We start from the raw sequence: 20,300 nt of genomic DNA, 5'->3' as shown, positions 1-20,300 counted from the left end.
CGTGCTGAGAAGGGGGCAAGAGACAGGACAGCAAGGCCCTGCCGGCTGTCGGGGGAGCATGGGAAGTGCCTCCAAGGGGCAGCCTCATCTTGGCTCAAAGGGCCAGAGCTGGCCTCGGACACAGAACTGCTTCCAACAGCGACGTCCACTAGCCCAACTCACCACCACAAGGGAAGGGTCTCCTCGGACATCCCCACGGGGGACCCTCCTCACCACAGGTCCCGGAGGCCATCCCCACAGGTGGCCAGAGAGCAAGGGAGTCCCCGTTCCAGGACACCTCTGGGAGCACAGAGTGTTGGGTATGCCTGTCTCCTGTGCTTGGGTCACAGAGGAACCTGAGACAGCCTGGGCTTTGCCCTCAGGAGCCACAGGAAGTGGGCAGAGATTCTGCTCGAGGAAAGGGGCCTCCCTAAGTGCAAGTGAACAGGGGCAGAGCCTGAAAGAGAAATAAATGAAAAGGTCCGGGAAAGAGTACAGCAAGGACAAGCAGGCAGGACAGGGAACAGCATGACGTCTGGTTCCGCTGCACAGAGGTGTGCAAGGCAGGGCCAATGGCATAGGAGGGGCTGAAGTCCGGCCCCAGGTCGGAGGCACCGCAGCAAGAGAGCTGGGTGGTAAGAGAGGGCACCACAGCCCCCCACCCCGACCCCAGGAAGGTGAGGGGCTCGCGGCCCCGCCAAGGACAGAAGCAGGCCTCTCTTTGGGCAGATGATGGACGATCTGACTCCAGGAAACCAAATGAAGTCACAGCCAAGGGCAACCTGGCTGTCACCTTACGCTCTGCTCGAGGAGTTTGCACGGACTGCGCCGGCCAGGGGCCAGGCCGGCTCCCCACGTGTGGCACCTCCAGCGACTCCAGGCTGACACAGAGTCAGGCCGGGGCACCTCTGGGGTCCAGCACCCTCAGTGCACAGAGAACCGACCTCCCTCGGCAAATCCCAAGTCTGAGCCGAGCAGCTGGGCGGGCCGAGCAGCTGGTGGTCAGAGCCCCCACTCCCTGGCCGTGACCACGCTGTCCGCCCAACTTGGTGAACCGCAGCCCAGAGCGGAAAGGGGCAGCGGAGAGAGCTACGGCGCCAGCACGGTCTGGCCCGCAGCGCCCCCCTCCCACCCGGAAGACGGCTCCTTCGGGACAGGGAACGCGCCCCAGGGCCTGGCTCCAAGCAAACCAACCGGCCAGTAGCCTCACTTCCCTCGGGGCCACGGACCCCCCAAGGGCAGGCTCCCTCTTCCTTCTCCACCTTGAGGAGACAGGACAGTGCTGCCTGCCTGGGGCGTGGGGGCGGGGTGGGGGCTGGGGCCGGAGTCCTGGTGCGGGGCCCTGGGCACCACCACCATATGGCAACACCTGTGGTGGCCAGGTGCCCCCGGGAGCTCAGCCCCCCTCAGCCGCACTCTCCCCTGCCGCCCCTGCCCCAGCCTTTGGCCGCATGGCCGCTGCCCGCTTCCAGCTGAGCGCACCCCTAGTCCCCAGGGGCAGTCAGCACGACTCACCAGCCCAGGGGGCCGTGCTCAGCGCCCGGTCGTCCCCCCCAGACGGGAGGCTGTGACCAACGCAACACAGACACGTGGTAGCAGAGAGACGGGGGGACGCAGAGCCCAGACGGAAACTAAGTCTCGAGCAGGGCAGCGCTCTGACGGGCGGCCGGCTATCACTTTCTTTGGCTTTGATGACAGAGCTACAGGGGGTCGGTTGGGGTGTTTTGGGGGGGCACGTCACAGAACCTCAGTCAGCCCTGTGTACAAACCACCCCACCAAAAGGCCCCTCGACGCCAATGCAGACGGGATTTTCTCCTAAACTCTGCCCACCCGCAGAGCCCTCCAACCTCCCCACAGTGAGTCGGCAGGAGCCCTGGGGGACCAGGAGCTCCCTGCCCAGCGTCCCCTGCCCACCCCTCTGCTCCCACCTGTGCGCTCAGCTGTAAGAGGAGGGGCCCGGCCTCCACGAGAGGCTGCTTGGCGAACTTGAACGCCAGTCCATCTGAACGGTCCCTGGGCTGACCTGGATGTGAACCTGGGTTTACTCTGGGCCGGGGCCCCAGAACCAACGCCCCCAGCACCCTACAGCTCCAGAAAGGGCCAAGGTCCCCCCAGGGGAGCACCCAGTCTCCCTCCAGGAAGTGCCCCCGTTGCCCAGACCCCGACTGTGCCAGCCAAGCGAGCACCCAGGAGCCACTGCGACTCTGGGGGTGGGAAGGTTTCCTCCCGGGCCTGGGCCGACCATGGCCACGGCGGCCACCTCTCGCCCTCCTCTCCTCCGTGTTCACCGGGCTGGCCCACTCTCCACCCCCAGCCTTGGAAACCAGTTCACTTCCAGGAACACACCAGCTCTCGGGCCTCTAGGCTTGGACAGGCTGTTCCCTGGGCCGAAACTTCCCCTGCGTGTCTTCTGGCTCACTCCAAACCAATTTAAACACCTCCTCTAGGATGCCCTCCTGATCCTCCCAGCCAGAGTAAGGCCTCTTCCACCACACGCCCCCAAGAGGGCCCCAAGCTGGCCTGTCTGCGGCTGCTAAAGTCTGGGGGCTTCCGCGGGTAGGACAGTGGTCCGTCAGGCACCCTTAGGTCCTGGCCTGGAGCCTAGCCTAGCACCTGGCATACAGGGGTCCCACGTAAAAACTTACTAAATTTTGGCCCAGCCCAGAGCGGGGCAGGTAGGAGAGGTGGGAATGGGCCGGTGCACGCTGCAGGACTCACCGTGGTCCTTAAGAGCTGGCCACCAAGCACTGACTTCTACAGAGACCCCAGGGCCACGACAAGCTGTGTAAACCCAGCAGGTAAACCAGCGCTCTGAGCACAGACTCCATCACCTATGAAGAAGGTGGCCAGGAGGAGGCAGGGGAAGTGGACGGGGCACCGAGAAGCTGGCCTTTCCTCATCTGTCCCCCAGGTATGAGCGGCAGGTGGCCCTCGGCCAGCAGGCGGCTCCGTTCCCGGCTCCGACTCCGACTCCAGGCCAGGCAGGCCCGCAGGCGTGTGCCGCAGCCCCGCTGGGTCTGAGAGCCCCGTCCTCAGAAAGGCCCCGGCTCCCTCCGTGCGTCACACCTGCTTCTGCACTGCCCCCACGCCAGGAACAGGAGGACCAACAAGGCTGGGCCCTGCCCAGGGATGTGGGGCCCGAAGTCAGACAGAGAGACTTTCAGGAGCAGCCGTCGGTCCCCGACGCACAGCAGGAGGAAAGGCACGCTGCCCTCGAGCGGACGTCGGGCAGGGCTTCCCGTAACAGGCACCCTCATCTTTCTGCAGCTGCAACACGGTAGCTTCCTACATCTCCCCCAGAACAACTCCTGCACCCCGTGAGCACGGGACAGACGCCCGCCGCGGCAGCAGGGAGGGCGGCAGAGGGACACAGGGGACCCCTGGCAGCAGGAGGCACCAAGACCAGGGCCCAGGTCCAGTCTCACCCCCTCGTGGCCCAAGACCTCAGGAAACGACATCACCTCTCTGGGCTACAATGTGAGAACACCAGGGAGATGGGCGGGTTGACCCTCCAGACACAGTTGCATGAGGACGTACCTGGGGCGTGGGGTGAGCTGAGCACGGGCCCGGCGCCCCGCGGGCCTGCGGCGGCGGGAACGGAAGGCATCGACCCGACCCGGCACACGGCGGTGGGGGCTCACGGGTTCCTGCCCGAGGGGAACCCACAGCACCCTCCCCACCCCAACCACAGAGACTCCCACCTCACCAGGGACTTCCACCTCTCCCGACACCCCCTTCTCCAAGGCCCCCGGCGTGGCGGTTGCCTCGCCGTGTGGCCCAGGCCCAGCCCCTCGTCCTCTCTGGGCACCTGCTTCCTCCTCAGTAAGAGACAGTCTCCAGCGCCCCTCCCCTGCTGACAAGCGACAGTCAGACGCCACAGCCAGGGCGAGGCCTGACCACAGGTTCCTAGAAGCCCAGCACCCCCCGCCCCACAGTGGGGGGCCTCGCTGTCCCCTGGGCACCTGTTCTGCGCCCTTCACCCACAGAACGGGCACTAGAGGTGTTCTCAACCAGCTCCAGGCCCGGGCTGGCACAGCGCCCTCGGGCTTCCTGGGCCACTTGCCCGAGGCGGCCCTGTCCAGAGCAGCAGAGCTCGGTGGTGCTCCCAGGAGCACGGTCTCCTGGGGCCTGCGTCCCCCCCCGCCGCATCCGACCCGGAAGAATCCCAGAGACAGTGGCCTCCACCGTCCAGCAGCCCACTGTGTGACGCAGCAGGTCAACCCGCACACCGGTGGTTTCAGGGAGACGGCTTGCTCCCCGCAGGCCACAGGCCTGGAGCCCAGTGGGGGAGCGGAGACTACAGCTGTGGTGCCGTCTGTCCTCAGGCAGGGCAGTCCAGGCAGCGGGCCCTGCTCCAGGCGAAGCCCGAGGAACGCCCCCACCCCCAGGGTTGCCTCAGGCTCCCCACGTCCCACGGTCTCCTCACAAGGGGGTCAGCCCCGAGAGGGGCCCACGCTGAACCGGGACAGTCTGTCAGAGGGTGCAGATGGAGCTCACGGCGCCGCGTCCCCGGGCCGGACCTCGCTGCTCCTTTCGCCTCCCTGCTCCTTCCTGCCCTGAGGGCAGCAACGGCACTGACTCCAGGCCCTGGGTTCCAATGCTACTCCCCTCTGCTCCGAAGCCAAGTGATGTACCTAAAATGGGCAGGTCATAAGGACGGTGAGGGCCCAGGCTTGTGTCACCCTGTCCTAATGCCACACACACAACTATCAGCCTGGACGGCAGTCTGGGGATAGCGGTCTCTCCCCATCTCCCCAGGGAGGAAGCGGGGAGACAGGCACCCAGACAGGGGGCCCTAGGCTGGGCCTGGCACCCGGCTCCTAACGCTGGGTCCTATGACGGGCCAGCAGGATGTTGGGAAACCCATGAGCACTGGGATTTCAACACCGCGGGCCGCGTCAGCAACTGGTTTCGACACGCAGCAGCACCCAGGAAAGGGCCCCAGCCCTCCCGTCCGCCTGCCTGCCCCCGCGCCATGCCACATCGCAGGGGGGTGGTCAGGGGGGTGGGCCTCGGGCACACGGCTCTCAGCTCCCCTTTCTGTCCCCCAACTCGGTGATGTCCCCTGCCCTCAGGGACACACAGAGACAAGGGTCAGATCATTTCAAAGGTACAAAGGCCACACCTTCAAAGCCCGTTTCCCACACCCCAGGGCCGGGCTACAGGCCCAGTGAGCCAGGGGGTACCAGGCTTAAAATCAGCCGCCCGGCTCTGCTCCAGGCCTGCGCGCCATGGCCAGGACACCAGGACAAGAGTTCTCGGTGGAACTCGCCCACAGCCCGGCGCCCTGGGGCACCCTGCCGGCGTGGGGTCGCCTCACTGTTCACACGTCCACACACACCCGCCCCACATGCCTGGGGCCAACCTGCGGCCAACGCGCCTGTGCTCAACCTAAAGCAAAACCAAGAGCAGGGCCAAGGACAACAGCTGCCGCTCCGGGGGACCCCATGCTCCAGGAACATGGTCCCGCTGTGCTCTCAGGACAGCCCCACCCCCACAGAAGGGGACACAGTGGCCCCATGACAACAAGGGACTCAGCCAAGGTCTCAACTGAAGGAACAGGGCAGCTGGGACCCCACTCCGACCTCACGCCCCTCCACAGGTCCAGCAGGGGAAGAGTTCTCCTGGGGTGGGGGTCTGCGGGGGCTGGTAGGTCAGCGTCAGAGGCAGATCTCTGGGAACAGGGACTGTCGGCCTATCCGCCCAGGGGCCTACCACCTGGCGACCCCAGGACCTGCCAGGAACCCCAGAGCCAACCGACCCCCCTGCCCGGCGCTATCTCCAGCCCCTGTGGCGAAGGTTCCCGGCGCGGGCAACCCCCCAGTCGGCTTGCTACAGCCTCACCCCAGGCCTTGGGCATCTTCCCAAATGAGCTAACAGACGGACACACGGCCAGCACTGCCTCCACCCACGACCACGGCACCCCCTCAGCCAGCTACCCGACTGCCACCTCCCCAGCACGTGTGGCCTGGGGGCAGCGGGGCTCCCTCCGGCCCACCCCCCAGGGTCCGAGCTCTGCTGCTGCACACAAGGCCCCCAGGGCCCAGCCACCCAGCAGCCTCACCTGGGACGCTCCCACACCACGGACCCCCGGGGGCCACGCTCCAGCCGCCCCCACCCCAGAGTTCAGCACGACAGCCAGCCGCTGACTGCTGGGGACAGCTCGGGGGACGGAGACGACTCGGCCGTCACCCTGCACGGGGAGCTCTGGGAGCCGCGCCAGCGGGGGCCACAGGCACAGACCAGCCCGCCTTCTCACACCAGATGTGGGGACACAGCAGAGAGCCCGCCGGGGGAGACAGAGGGTGAACCCGCACACGGGTAAGGAAGGGAACTGGGGCTGGAGAGGCAGGAGGCCCCCGGTGGTTCTAGGGCCCGGCGCCCCGGGCGGCAGGAGCAGCCGACCACGGGCGCCTGCAGGGCATGGAGCGGGCTCCACCGGGCAGCCCTGAAGCCAGGGTTCAAGCTTGGGTGTGAGGACATCCAAACCGTCACCCCGCATGGCCCTCGAAGGCCCCCGAAGACACCCAGCAAGGACAAGTGGTCCTCCTGCCTGTCCCCTCGTCAGGAGACCGAGAGCCACACCCAGGCTGGGTCGTAGGGGGTCCGCCCACGAGCTGCCCCCGACCACGTGCCCAGAACCCCGCCACATCTTCAGCCCAAGGAGGGTCCAACACTTGAGAGGGAAGAGGACTCTGCCTGGTACTGTGAGGCGCAGCGGGACCCCCGCTCACTACCTGGACCGGGGGTCTGACACGAGGTCATGTGCACGCGTCAGGGTGGCCAAGTGCACGCGACGCAGGCCAGCTCAGGTGCTGGGAGGGGGCCTCCCGACTCCGCCTGCCCCGCCCCCTCCCACCTCTGAACCCCAAGGCTGCAGGAGACGGTGGGGCAGCTGGGGGACACGTGCCGGCCTGGCCCGAGCGGAAGCCACCCCCGGTAGAATCCCGAGGCAGGCCCAGGACTCGCAAACCTGGGCAGCCCCTGGGGGGCAAGGAGGCCCTGCCCAGGGAACCAGAAGGGACAAAAGGGCCCAAAAGGCTCTCACACTCCCACACGCGTGCACACTCACACGCACACACGTGTGCACCCCCACAGAACGGCACACCTCATCTCTCACTCAAAGCAGGCCAGCCAGCTCTCCAGAAACTTCCGCTGCCCGGGTCTTTCCACTCCACGGGGAGCATCTCTCCCACATGGCCGAGGCTGTCTGGCCCAGGGACGGAAACCCTAGGCCCTCGGGGGCATCCTCGCCAGAGCCCTGGGACAGCCAGAGCGAGAGCAGCTGCTGTCTTTCGGTCAATCCCTGACCAGCCCTCTCCTGAGCCTGTGGGGACACCAGGCACTGAGGGAGCCAGGACTGGGAGCAGGCCGGGCCACACACCCAGGCATGACCTCCCTCACCAGCAGCAGGCCCATCCGGGGACCGGGGCTCCCTCAGAGGGCCCCGGAAGAGACGGGAGCTTTCATGCGCCCACTCCCATGCTGTTTACCTTCTGCAGGCTGTTGTTCCCCAGGACGAGGGCCTGGAGCGCCCTCAAGCCCCGGACCCCTCGGCTCAGGCTGGGGAAGCTCCGCTTCACCCCTCAGACAGCGGGAGGAGCCCCAGGGCCCGGGGAGGCCCCAGATCCGCAGCCGCTGCACTCCCGGGGAACCCAGTTGGGGTCCCGGGCCTGGAGCACACCCACGCCGCGGCAGTGCCGGGAGGGCAGAGCCGGCTCCGAGACGCACAGAGCGTTCGCTGCTGTTTAACGCCGAACCCCACCAAGCAGGCGGGAGCGTCTTCTCGCGGACTCTCTCCAGCAAGGCCGAGCCCATCGACTGCGGTCAGGAGCCTGGGGCCCGCAGGGTCGGCGCAAGCTGCGGGCAGAGCCAGGGCCCGGGAGCCAGCGTGGCTGCCGGGGACAGGCGGGGCAGGTCCTCAGGAAACACCTGGTGAGGGAGAGGACCGCGCAGCCGCCCCTCGGCGCTCTCCACCTGCAGGGGCCAAGGACGCTGTGCCCCTCGGTGGGCGCAGAGTCCCCACACACGCGCCGCCCTGGAGGGCAAGTGAAGGCCTGAAGGCGGGGTTCGAGGCAACCTCAATGGCCAGGACACCCCACAAAGGCCCCAGCGACAGAAGCCCACCACACGCTCCCCGCGTGCCGAGAGCTGAGCGCCTGCCCAGGTTCGTGCCCCGTCTCCAGGCGGCTGGTCCTGGACCGCTCAGTGCCACCTAACTCTCGAGGCCCGAGCCCCAAGGCTGCGGCTCTGGCCACCCCTCCTAGGACCACAGCCCCCCTGGCGCTGCAGGAGCACGCAACCAGGAGGCCAGGGTCAGTCCTGGGTCCCAGCGCACTGCAGAGCCTCAGGCAAGGGACCCGCCTCTCTGGCCCTCCTCGGTTCCCCACACACTGGGAACAGCGCCTCGAGCCCTTCAGACCCCGACACTCAACTTCCAGGTGCTGCTTCTGGAAGCTGGAGACCAGGCCAGCCAGAGACATTCTCCGGCCCCACCCGGCTCCTCACGGGGAGGCCACGCTTCTCCCAGCCTCCCAACGCCACGCAGGCCCCCGGCCGGCCTCTCCTGACCTCCCCCGCCTGAGGGGGCCAGAGCAGGGGGCAGCTGCAGCGGGAGCCGGGAGCCCACGGCGGCCGGCTGCTCTGCTGCCGACACCCCGAGGTAATGGGTTCCAGACGCGGCCGGTGCAGGAGGGGGCAGCCCCGCACCCGCTGAGCAAGCTGGACGCGGCCCGAGGTGATGTAGGATTCCTGAGCCCGTGCCAAGGCCCGTGGCCCGGGGAGGGGCGGCGAGCCATGCTGTGGGAGAGGAGAGGCCGCTCCCCCGCCCACACGTCGGCGACCACCCAGGCGGCGCAGATGGAGACACCCCCACCCCGGACCACGGCCCCCCCGCTGGGGCCCCGGCATCTCTGAGCCTCAGCGTCCCTCTGGGACTGGCAAGACACCTCTTCCGAGGCTGCCACCAAAGCCCCTGGGGGCTGGGCTGAGACACTGGGGACGCGTCAACCCTGACCCCTCCAGAAACGGGTGCAAGCAGACTCCAGACAAGAGCCCCGGGGTCTTAAGACCCCGGCTGAGACAGACAGCGCTCCTGGAGCTCACCCGCCCGACCCTCCAACTCGCAGAGGGCCCAGCTTCATCGCTGGGCCTCCGTGCGCACCTCCATGGCGGGCCCAGCCCCCCATCCCACACGGGACCCTTCTCACAAACTGGGCCTGAGCTGGGCAGGACGACGGCGGGGGGGTGCTTTCTGCCCGACACACCTTCCCTTCCTTCTACAGAGCAGCCAAGCGCCCCTCCTTCAGTCAGCCTGGCCCCTCGGAGCCAACCTGGCCAGGGTTTACAGCCACCAAGGACAGACGTAAAACTGGTCCAACTGCGCCACTGAGCACAACGCAGGCTGCCGGGCCTGGCGCCCTGCCTCACCCCGCAAGCAACGGCTACGGCTGTGAGCCCAGCCGCACACGGCACCCGAACCCCGCACGGAGGCCGGCGCGTGAAGAGCCGCAGATAAGCCAAGACCACTTAGGTCTCCCGTAGGAACACGTGGGGCAGCTGCTTTTCTTGGGAGCACGTGTACCTGCCAAGTTCTGTCCACCCGGAGTGGGTTGGCTCGCGCTCTAGGGGCGCCCAGGACTTGGGCTCCTCGGCTCACCCACCTGGGCACCAATGACGCCCAGAGGAAGCAGCGGACAGACGCAGGGGCTTCAAGCAGGGGAGGGCGGGCTGCTACGGTGTGGCGCTGAGTCTCCATCTCTTTACCCTTAAGGGGGGGCTCCCGAGACGACCCCACAAATGCTTTCCCAAGGCCTGGTGCACAGCCGGCAGCCTGACCCCGGCTACGTTCCCCACGCTGACCTGCACAGCTCTCACACACAGGGGGACGGGGACAGGGCACAGCCCTCTCGAGACTGTCTCCTATGTGAGAGGCGGGGTATGCAGAAGGCTAGGGATGGACACCCTCAGCTATAATGTTCAAAAGGCCAAAACCACCAGCAGGGCCAAGAGGCTGGCCCCACCTTGGGGACTCGGAGCCCACACGCCCAGCTCCTCTCCCCGGACCGGCCAGCACCAGGGGAGACCCCCCCCAGCTGGGTCCCAGACAGCCCCAAGGTCACCACAGGCACACCTGGGCAAAGCACAGTCCCATAGACGGTCTCACCCAAACTCCCAGAGCACCCTACGGCCACCACTTCCCTGCTGGCAGACCTCCAGCAACAAGCCACCTAGAGGGCCCAGGGGAGGCCAAGGCCAGGCAGGCCTCAGCTTCCAAGCTGTAAACAGTCGGGACCCATGAGGGGGCTGCCATCGTTACCGTCAACAAAGACACCAACCCCCGCCTTTCCTGGGGCCTCTTAGCAGATGAGCCGCGGTTCCCGGCACCCACACGTGGGACGCTCGCCCGGCCTTCTGCCCTGCCCACCCTCCGGGCCTCCGCACCCTGTCCCCGGACACCCGGATCTCACAAACAAGACGCTGCGGAGCTTGGAAGCTCGGCTCAACGAGATGTGTTCATCTCGGAGACCTGCAGGGAAGGCGCGGTCCGTCCCCACAGCACCGCGCGGTCCAGCGAGCCGGCGGGAGGAGGAGAAACCACCGTCGCTCAGAATGAGCCGGGGTTTTCTAGCTGGAAAGTTCTTAAGAAAGGCTTCTCCCCACACCGCTAAAACAAGGTGAGCGGATGAAGCAGAGGACCCAAGGCCCACTCACAAGTCACAGGGCCGCACCTGCCTCCAAGCCATCCCCGCCCCCAGCCATCGGCGCCGGAGAGCGGGCGCTGCCCTGGACGTGGGGGTGCTCCAGGCGGCAGAAAGACCGCGGGCAGCTGCACCGAAGTATCAGCCGAGCGCGATGTGCACGGAGAACCCAGCCCGCGCGGACGCAGGGCTCCGGGTGGCGTCCTCGGCACCACGTCATGCAGCCCTCTGGCCACGCGCACCACCTGGACCCTCCTGGAAACGCTGCCGGCAAGTCCCAGAGGCCAGAAGCAGCAAAGGGCTGCGCAGACACAGGAGCCCCTGCAGGGGTGCGGGGCGAGAGCCCGCATGTGGGTCCACCCCAGGCCCAGCAGGGAAAGGCGCTCAGACGGGAGACCGGCGAGGCGTGAACTTAGCTGACCCTCTACATGGACGCCTTCCTCCCCTCCCCACTGGCAGAGAAGGGGTGGCTGGGCGGCCCGTGGGCTCCGCGGGGTCGGGGGTGCCTCGGGAGCAGCCCTGCCCTGGCTACACATGTGGGGAGAGCAAGGAGGTCCTGCTGCCCACGGGGCTGCCGCCGTCACTCAGGTTACATCATCGCCGGGCACGGGGCCCCCCGGGGAGGGTCGGTGTCCCCGGGCAGAGCTGCAGAAACGAGCACCCAGCACCCCAGGAGGGAAGGGGTGGGAGGGCGGTGCGCCAGCTGCAGACACTGGTGCAGGAGGGCGGCGGGGTGCGGCACAGGCGTGCGGCGAAGCGAGGCAAGACCCTCCAGCCGGGCTCGGCCTCAGCCGACGAGGGGCACACGGGAAGCAGTGGTGGGCTTGGCTCCAGTGCACAGCCGGAGTCTCACTCTGGCGGGGCCCGGGGTCTCCCTGTTCAGGGGAACTGGCTTCAGGTGCTTCCGTGCCCAGCCCAGCACCTGGCTTAGGGGAGATGCTCCAGAAGCTCCAAGGGGGCTCTGCCACCTTGAACTACGTCGTGCGTTCATGCAGCGTGCCCCACGGAGGCTGCCGGGCGCACGGTGGCCATGAGGCCCCTCGGCTCCTGCCCTCTTCAGGCTCACAGTCAGGTGGGGACAAGCCACCCAAATCATGGAGTTTGGGACACAAGGAGGAATGCTAGGGGCTGCAGCAGCATCCAATGGGAGCCCCGACTTGGGCAAGGGGTCCAGGAGAGGTCCCCGTCCTAGGCAGAGACCTCTGCCCAAGAAAGGCGCAAGGAGCGAGCGCCCCCTGTGGGCGCGGTCTGGGCTGGGGGACGCCCGCACCTGCACCGCAGCTCCAGGCTGGGCAGCGGCTGGAAGACGCAGGGTTGGCCCGGGGGGGTGGGGACCCACTGAAGGCGGGGGGGTGGGACAGTGGCACCCCAGCACGGACACGCACAGCTTAGCCTTCGGAGCTCTGTCCCCTCCCAACCCAACCGACAGAAGTGGGACAAAGGCCAGGAGAGGCGGTGCAAGCCAGGGGCGAGCTCAGGGCCGGGAGAGGGCCACAGCCGGAGCGCTTCTCACCAGTGGGTCGGAGGGGGGCTGGCAAGCCCAGTGACCACATGGTGGAGGGCTGACCCCATGGGAGCTGAGCCTCCAGCCCATGAAGGCAGGAGGAACATCCCAGCTCCCGAGGGTGCTCGCTGCAGAGGACAGGCTCTGCTCTCCCCAGTCTGTAGACCGGCAACGGAGTTCCTGACACGGGTCAGACCCAGAGGATACCCAAGGCACTCGGGCTCTAAGTGCTTGCTCCAGAACCGTCCACCCGCAATGGAGGGCAGCCCTGAGAGCCACGGGCCTGTTCCCAGGCAAGGAACCTCTGGAGTCCCTCTGATTTCTGATTTAATCCGAGTCGTTAGGCGCCTGCCCGGCAGTCAGGAAACACACATTACAGAGCGAAAAAGCTCGTTACCAACAGAGGACGGCACCACCGCGGAGGGCACAGAGTCGCTGAGGGACGGCGCTGGGAGCATGCAGTCCCTGGGAACCCCCGTGCCCTCAGGCCTGGGTGTCACCCGCGCCCGCCGGCCTGCGCATCTGACGGACGGGGCTGGACAGAGCGGGGAGACGGGGACAGGGTGCGACGCACAGGACAGTGGGACAGGTCCTCAAATTCGCCTCTGCACATAGCAGCCCTCAGCTAGAGCTGGTCATGGGACCGAGGGCAGTGTCCAGGAGGGGACGCGAGCAGCAGAGAGGCAGCCGCGCCTGCAGGGAGGCCTCAGTTTCTCCATTTGTGAAATAAGAACATTAAACAGGATCTCCAAGTTCCTCTCTAGTTCTGGGACCAGGTGCCTGACCCAGAGAAAGTTCCAGAATCATTAGCTGATAAACAAATCAGCAGAACAGTCACTATGTGAATTTGATGAGTCAGATGGCAGGGCACGTGGGAAAGTCAAGTCTGACACCAAAAGGCCCACCCTCTCCCATCAGATAAGATCCGAGCAGAGCGGGGGAGAGAAGGTGCTTCCCAAAGGGAGCCGTGGGCCCAAGCCAGGCTCAGTGTGGGGCTCCGTTGGCAGGAGGCACCCCAGGAACCTCTTCAGCCTCCCTGGATTCCAAGACCACCCAGAGGGGGCTCCTGGACCCCAGACCAGGAAGCCAGGGCTCCACTGAGTCTCTGACAGCCACTGGGGAAGGAGCCCCCTCCCCCAGCCTTCCCTGGCACAGACAGCAGTCCTGGGGGGCCCTGCCTTCCTGAGCGCCCAGCACCCCCTGACGCAGGCCCTACTTCAGCCCCAGGTCTACCCTCCAGCCCAGGTGGAGGCCCCAGGCCGGGGCCCTGTTGGGGCAGCTTCCCCAGGAGAGTCAGGCCAGCACTCCTCACCCAGCGACCCAGATCCCAGGCCTGGCCCCGCACAAGGCCGGCCCAGGGGCCAAAGCACCTCCTTCCCCATCCAGGACCCGTGGCCTGAGAACGTTGGGCAGAGCCGAGCTCCGCCATGAGCCACCGTGGTGACAGCCTCCAGACGGGCCCTGGGCCACGCCGTCTCCATGCCCGCCCTCGAACCTGGGGCTGGTGCAGGGCCACGGGGCACGATCTCGTGACCCGCAGGGGTGAGAGCGGGAAGGAACAGCTGCTTCCTGCCTGTCCTGCCCCCACCCCTGGCGACAAGCAAATGTGCAGCGTGTCCCAGCCAGGCGTCGTTCCTGCACCCCATGGCCAGTCGGGGTGACCCGCAGCTCCCAGCCCAGCCCAGCAACCCTGGGATGCCCCCAGGCAAGACACAGAGAGAGCTGGGCCTTAAGGAAAGGCCCCTCCACGAGGAAACCAGTTCAGGCAACGACATCACTGTTCCACTGGCCCTCCTGGCTCCCTCCCCCATGGCCAGCCCCGGGACCCTGGTGGCGCCAGAACCTTCCCCTGCCCTTCAGTGGGGCAACGAGGAGCCTCAGCTGTGTGAGCCCTTTCCCTTCCCAGGCCAGGCCTGCCCAGAGCCCTGCCAAGCTGCCCTGCCCAAGAGGGAAACAGACAGGGGCAGCCTGGGACCAGAGCACCAAGACTGTCAGGGGACCTTCCAAACCCCAGCGGGAGTGGGGGTGCAGCCCGTCCCCTGCTCCCACCAGGGCTCAACCCTAGCTTGTTCTGGACCCCAGGGCCATGTGGACCCTGCCCTCTCCTGGGATTCAGGCCACAAATGACTACTGGGTTTTTGACTGTTACTAGCAAAGTGAGTGAGGGGTCTTCATCCACCCAGGGAAAAGCAATCCAGGCCCACTGACGGGGACAGGCTTGTTAGCCACCTTCCCCAGGGTCCCACCCGTCACAGCGCAGCACCCCCAGCGGACAAAACCACACTCCGTGTCCCCTGAGCGGAGGATGAGGGGCCGGGGGGCTGGGGCTGGGAGGAGGGCAGTCGCCCCGGCAGGAGCACTGGAGAGACTACAGGCAGGAGGCAAGGGAAGACGGCCGGGAGAGTAAAGTGCCCGGTGGGGGAACGGGCGGGAGGGGGGCACCACTGTGACTAATTAGCTCATTACTGCCGGGTAATTATGTCAGGGCAGGCTCCAAAACACAAGAGGCCCCGGGGTAGCCCCGCTAGAGCCACTGAGCCCACGTGCCCTTACCAGGCTCTGCACGCCCTTGGGTGCCCACTGCCGGGCCTCGGTCTCCCCCAGTTGCACAGTGACGTCCGTGGCTTCCAAAGGTGGCCCCAAGACACACTCAGATGGAGCAGGGACCCCCAGAGCCCAACCAAAAAGGCACACTCACCCCCTCGCTCTCACCCCAGATGGCCAAGGACAGCTCTTCAAGGCCATTTCTGCACCCCAGGCCTCCTCCGGCCTCTGCCCTGGCCCCCCTTCTCTGGCCGCAGACCCTGTCTCCTCCTGGGCCTGGCCCCATGCTTCTCATGCAGCCGGGAGTGCTCTGTCAACCCCCGGAACTGCGCAGGCCCCTCTGCCGTGGCCGGGCGAGGGGGAGGCGAGGCCGAGGCGAGGCCCTCGGGGGTGCCCTCTGCACCTCTTCCTTCCACCCGTCCTGGGACCCCCACCCCTTCCTGAGCTCACCATGACCAACTGCAAGGCTCCTGGCCCTCCGCCCCCCTGTGCGGCCTGCTTTCACACACAGGCCACGCTCAGACCTGCCGACACTCCCGAGGTGGCCACTGCCGTCTCCCGGAGACCCCAGCCCTGGCCAGGCCCGCCCCGGGAACAGCCTGTCTCTGGCAGGACGGAGCGCCCTGCCGGGTCCCGCTGACCACCTGGGCCAGGAGGAGGGTGGGGGACAGCCCGAGGCAGCACGGCTCTGCCGAGCCACGCCCAAAGCAAAGCCTGGAAAGCCGGATCCCTGGACTCCTGCAGAGTCTTGGGGACTGGGCCCGTGGGTTCCCGCACACAAGGCGCCCACGATCCTCCAGACCTCGGAGGGGGCCTCTGAGACCTCCCAGCTCTGGACCTCCCCACGCAAACCCAGAACCCCTCCCTCACCTTCAGGCCTTCGCAGATGCTGTCCCCTCGTCCAGACCTGCCGACGGTCACCTCTTCCACGAAGCCCTCCCAAACGCTCCACCCCAGCCCAGGCCTACGGAGGCCTTTTCCCAGGATGGCAACTGCCCAGCTCCTACCCCTCACCCCAGCTATACTGCACACCCTCACCTACCTCCTGCCCGAATGTGGCCACTGACGGGCCTCCTGCCCAATTCACGGCTCATCAGGTCAGGGTCCTCGTGACGCAAGGACACCCAGGCTGGGCTGGGCAGGGCCTGCCGTCTCAGCTCTGACCAGGGTTAAGAGCTCACACTGGGCCGGGGACCTGGGCTGGGGCCAGTGCACCGGGACGGCCCTCGCGGCAGTGATGGGGGGCCTCCCGTGGGAACGACTGGAAAGGGGATGACAGCCAGGGTCTGTCCGGGGAAACCCCTGGGAGCGTCACAGCTCGTCCCAGCCCCACCCCACAGTGCCAGAAAGATCCTGCAGCCGCCTGCGTCGGTATCCCCGCCGGGTCCCCATGGTCCCCGGGGCACAGTGGACAGCTAAATTCTCCCCAGCTCTCCACTGGGTGGCCTCCTCCTTGGCTGTCACTTCTCCCTGAACTCAGGTTTGCAGCAGACTGTCCCCAAGCTCTTGTTCTACGATAAGACAGGTGAAAGGTCACCAGGGCAAACTGATAGACTTATGAAGAAACCGTGATTTGTATCCACGTTTCTAAGAACATAGGCTCCGACCTGATGGAAGCCCTTTCTGCCCACTTCTGGCCCGCGTCTGTGTTCCAGAAGGTTCTGGCTGCCAGAAATCTGACTTCAGCTTAAGTAGGGCATTTTCTACCTAAAATCCACTCTTGACGGTGTCCACCACGGCCACTCCCTTGAACGCCAGGGCCACAGCGGGGGAAGGGGGCAGGACAGTCCACTGGGGCCTCGGAAGCTGCCACCCTCCCCACTGACACGGCTGTGCCCGGGCCTGGGCTCACTGCGAACCATCCAGCAGAGAGGCAGAGCCCTTTCACCCTCCACCCCGCACCCCTCCAGGGAAGCACCTGACAGGACAGCTACGCGAGCAGGGCCAAGGCGGGACCCAGCTCCGCGCAAAGCCCCCACTCCCAGGACCCGCCAGGAGCCCGGCTGAGCAGACAGCCGGCAGCCGCCTGCGCCCAGGCAGTGACCTCCGGCCAGGTTCTCCCCTCCACCTGGGGCAGGAACCAAACCCGTCCGACAGGCCCAGACACTCCTGCCCCACGACTATCTGTTCCATCACTTTTCTCCACGGCACCAAGCCAGCCCTTGCGACAGGCTGCGGGACAGATAAGGAGACTCGGTGTGGGCTGGGGCTGGGGGTGGGGGTGGAGTCTGGTTTTGTTTTGTCTCTGCCCTCCCTGGGCCTCCCCAGCTCCCCAGCCCTGCGCAGGGCCGGAGGCTTCCTGGGGGTGCCCCACAGGGGCCTGGGTGCTGGCGCTCGGGGCCGCCTGCCTGCTGGGTGCTGGGCTGGGAGGAGGCAGCTAGGGGGGCCCCAGGGAGACGCCCTCCATCACTGGGTGGGGGCTGAGCTGTCTGCAGGGCAGGGGGAGGCTGGGGCAGGGTGGCCGTTGCCCCCCCCCACCCCCGACAAAGCCACTATTTCCCAACTGCAGGACAAATATGCCACCAGCCACACTGTGACCTTCCCCTCCAGAAGGGCCATGATGAGAGAGTCCGCCATTCCCAGTCCGTGCCTCAAGGGGGTCCTGTCCAAGCCCCTAAACAGGATCATCATAGCCACATGCCTGGCAACTGAGGCTCTCAGGCCCTTCACGGGGGGGGGGGGGAGAGGGAGACGGGAACACGCGCCCTTGGGTGAGGCACTAACTGTCCCCCAGCCCTCCCTGGATCGAGGGTGGTCCCGCCTAGCTGCCCTCACGGGTGGGGGTCTGCACACAGAGTGCACACTGTGGTCCCTCGGCTCCCGGGCCCAGCCATTCATCAGGAATCTTCCTCAAGAGCCTGGCCCAACTCCCATGTCCTACCAGGTGTGAGCTAGACAATTCTTTGCTGCTTTACAAAAACCCAAAGTAGGACGTTTTCCCCCATTTCACTCTGGGGGAAAGCGAGGCTCAGAGTGACTTGCCCGGGCCTCTGCTCCCCAGTGGGGCGGGGGGGGGGGCGGTCACCCACAACAGCCTGACACAGTCCACAGGGTTGGGGGCCGGGAAGTCCGATGGGAGCACGGCCACTTCCCAAGAAGCAGCCCCCTGACCCCAGCCCCCCAGGGTAGGAGGCAAGAAACCACAGCCCAGCAGGGTTCATGCTGTCCCTGCCAGCTCCCCACGGGCGACACAGCCCTGCCTCTCCAGGGACGACATTGAGGCCCAGCAGACATCCCAGAGGGCAAACCCCCACTTCCCTGGAACCAGGGTGCCACAGAGCTTTCCAGAACATGCGGAATCCTGGGCAGACACTGCCCAGGGCCATGGAAGAAAATCCCCAGCCCCACCGCAGGCTGTGTGATGGCTGCGAAACTACCTGCCTCTGGGTGTCACCAGGACCTGGTGGCCCTCTGGCTCGAGACGACAGAAGCTGGGCACCGCCCCCACCCTCAGCAGCCCTCCTGGGGCCCCGGCCAGACACGTGCTGTCTTCTCTCTCCTTCCGCACTCCACTGCCCTTCTCCACCCCGACCTGTGCCTCTCCTTCCCCACCCCGTGGAGACAAGAAGCCCCCGCTGAGAAACTGACAAGCAGGAGGCCCCCGCCCCCCACCTGGGCCCTGCGGAGCCCTGAGCGCCGCTCACCAGCCCAGCCCTCCTGAGGGCAAACCAAGAGGCTGAGGCCAGGAGGGGCGGGAACGGGACTGTTGCCGGATGTCTCCGGGACCCACACTGAGGGTCAGGCCGGTTCGGCTAACAGTGCTGGGCAGGCTGGCCAGGACCTGCGGGAACAAGGGCTCCAGTACCCTCCAAGGTGGCCTTCCCCTGGGGCCCTGCTGGGGAGCTCAAACCAGCGGGCCCGCCCAGCGCTGCTCGCCCCGACCCACAAGCCCACAGATCCCACACTTCTTTCAGGTGAGGTCAGACCCCGGGGGAACAAAGAGTGAGACACAAGCAGCCAAGGACACAGAGAATGGCTCACAGATGCCCAGCCACAGCCCCATCCAGACCCCAGGGCCAACGTGGGCACATGAGAGAGGAAGGCACATTCTCCCTGGAATTGTGTGTCCTGGGCCTTTCTATAACTGACACCTCACTCGTGCAGCCTTCTGAGAGCAGGGGGGCCAGCCCCTGGGGGTCCCTCTGGTCCAAACACCCCCCAGAACTCTGGGGCAGCCTCCCAAACTGCCCAGTGAGACCTCCTGGGGCCCTCAAGGCCGTCCAAAGCCCGGGAGGCGCGTGGAAGCCGGAAAGTGAGAGCACAGGTCGACGGAGGGAAGCCACTGAGGGAGACCTCAGATAACCGTCGCCCGAGGCACACGAGGGCCTGGGACCCGGGGAGGGAGGTCTGACCCACATCTGAGACTTCACAGCAACGACACAGCAACGAAGACTTAAACCCTCCCGCCACGCCGACACCCGCGAGGCTGTACGCACGCTCGGAGCCGGGAGGAGGGGAGAGCCCCGTGGATGCGGCCCCCGTGCGCCGTGGGCCTCCACCTGATCACATGCAGGGACCACCAGGGAGTCCCGAGAAGCCCCAGCGCCCAGGCACCGCCCCAGGGCCGCCGGTCTAGTGGTCTGGGGTGTGGCCCGGGCCAGGGGCTTCACAGGGTCCCGCGCTGGCGCTGACGCGTGGTCGGCCCAATGTCGGGTCAATGTGTTCGCCCCCGCACCCCACAGACCCCACCGGCCTTCCAGGCCCGGCTGCTTCCCGAGAGAGAACAGGGCGCCATTACTCAGCTCCAGCGGAGGGGTCCCCGGGGAGGCGCAGGAGGAGGCGCGGCAGGAGGACACGGACCCAGGCCCGCCCCGCGCGGCACATGCGCCCTCCCGTCCCGTGCTCCCGCGTGGACACCACGCACCCGCCACAGCACGGCTCACTCTGAGGACCCAGAGTCGTGGCCCTGGCGCCCCACCCGCCCCGTCCCCCGGAGCAGGAATGCCGGCCGCACGCGCCTGGGCCTGCCCGGGTCGGCGGAGTGAGGGGTTTTACGGAGACAAGAGCGCTCAGGGTGTGACTCCCAGCCCCTTCCCTCCCGGGCCCAGGGAGCACCCTGTCCCCATCCAAGCTGGCGTCCCGGGCAGGGTCCCCCAAACACAGGCGAAGCCTCTGTGCTCGCCCTCAGCACGGCCTGTGGGGACACTTGGAGCTGCCCCGGGGTCTTGCCAACATCGCCCCGACCAACAGAAGGCAGGAATCGCAGATCCCAGGTGGACTGACTTCCCCAAAAGGGACACCAGCCCTGTAAGTGATTCACGTCCCAAAGGCACCCCCTCCCTTCCCAAGGCCCGGCACTGCCACAGAGAGGACACCTCGAGCCTCCTGCCCAGAGACGGACCAGGAGGGGGCAGACCACCCGCGGACCCAGGGATGGGGAGGCCGAGGCACCGCCCTTGGGAGGACAGGAAGGCTCCGTGCGCACTGGGGAAACACAGACCCCAAGAAGCGGACAGCGCGTCACTGGGCAAAGCCAGGCCTCTGGAAAGCCGGCGACAGTCTGCTTAAAGGCAGGAATGCCTGCGGCTCGGCCTCGAGGAGGGAGACCGGCCCGGCACGCACAGGTGTGAGC

At 66.7% G+C, this 20,300-nt stretch overlaps 1 protein-coding gene across 3 annotated transcripts in view; it reads right to left on the bottom strand.

Annotated features, from left to right (window-relative positions):
* Positions 1 to 20,300, bottom strand: part of RXRA (retinoid X receptor alpha) — a 91,704-nt gene that overhangs the window by 44,616 nt on the left and 26,788 nt on the right. Inside the window, exon 1 of one of the 3 annotated variants that reach the window (XM_044264529.1) lies at positions 3,687 to 3,777. The exons of the other annotated variants lie outside the window; for them this stretch is intronic. The gene's annotated coding sequence lies outside the window, so the exon portion shown is untranslated. Of the gene's footprint in view, positions 1 to 3,686; positions 3,778 to 20,300 lie in introns of those variants that run through there. 3 annotated transcript variants of the gene reach the window in all.

The sequence above is a fragment of the Neovison vison genome, chromosome 9, assembly GCF_020171115.1.
Source record: "Neovison vison isolate M4711 chromosome 9, ASM_NN_V1, whole genome shotgun sequence".
In the NCBI taxonomy this organism is placed as follows: domain Eukaryota; kingdom Metazoa; phylum Chordata; class Mammalia; order Carnivora; family Mustelidae; genus Neogale; species Neogale vison.
Note: the sequence above shows the minus strand (reverse complement) of the source record. Positions and strands in the feature narration are given on the sequence as shown.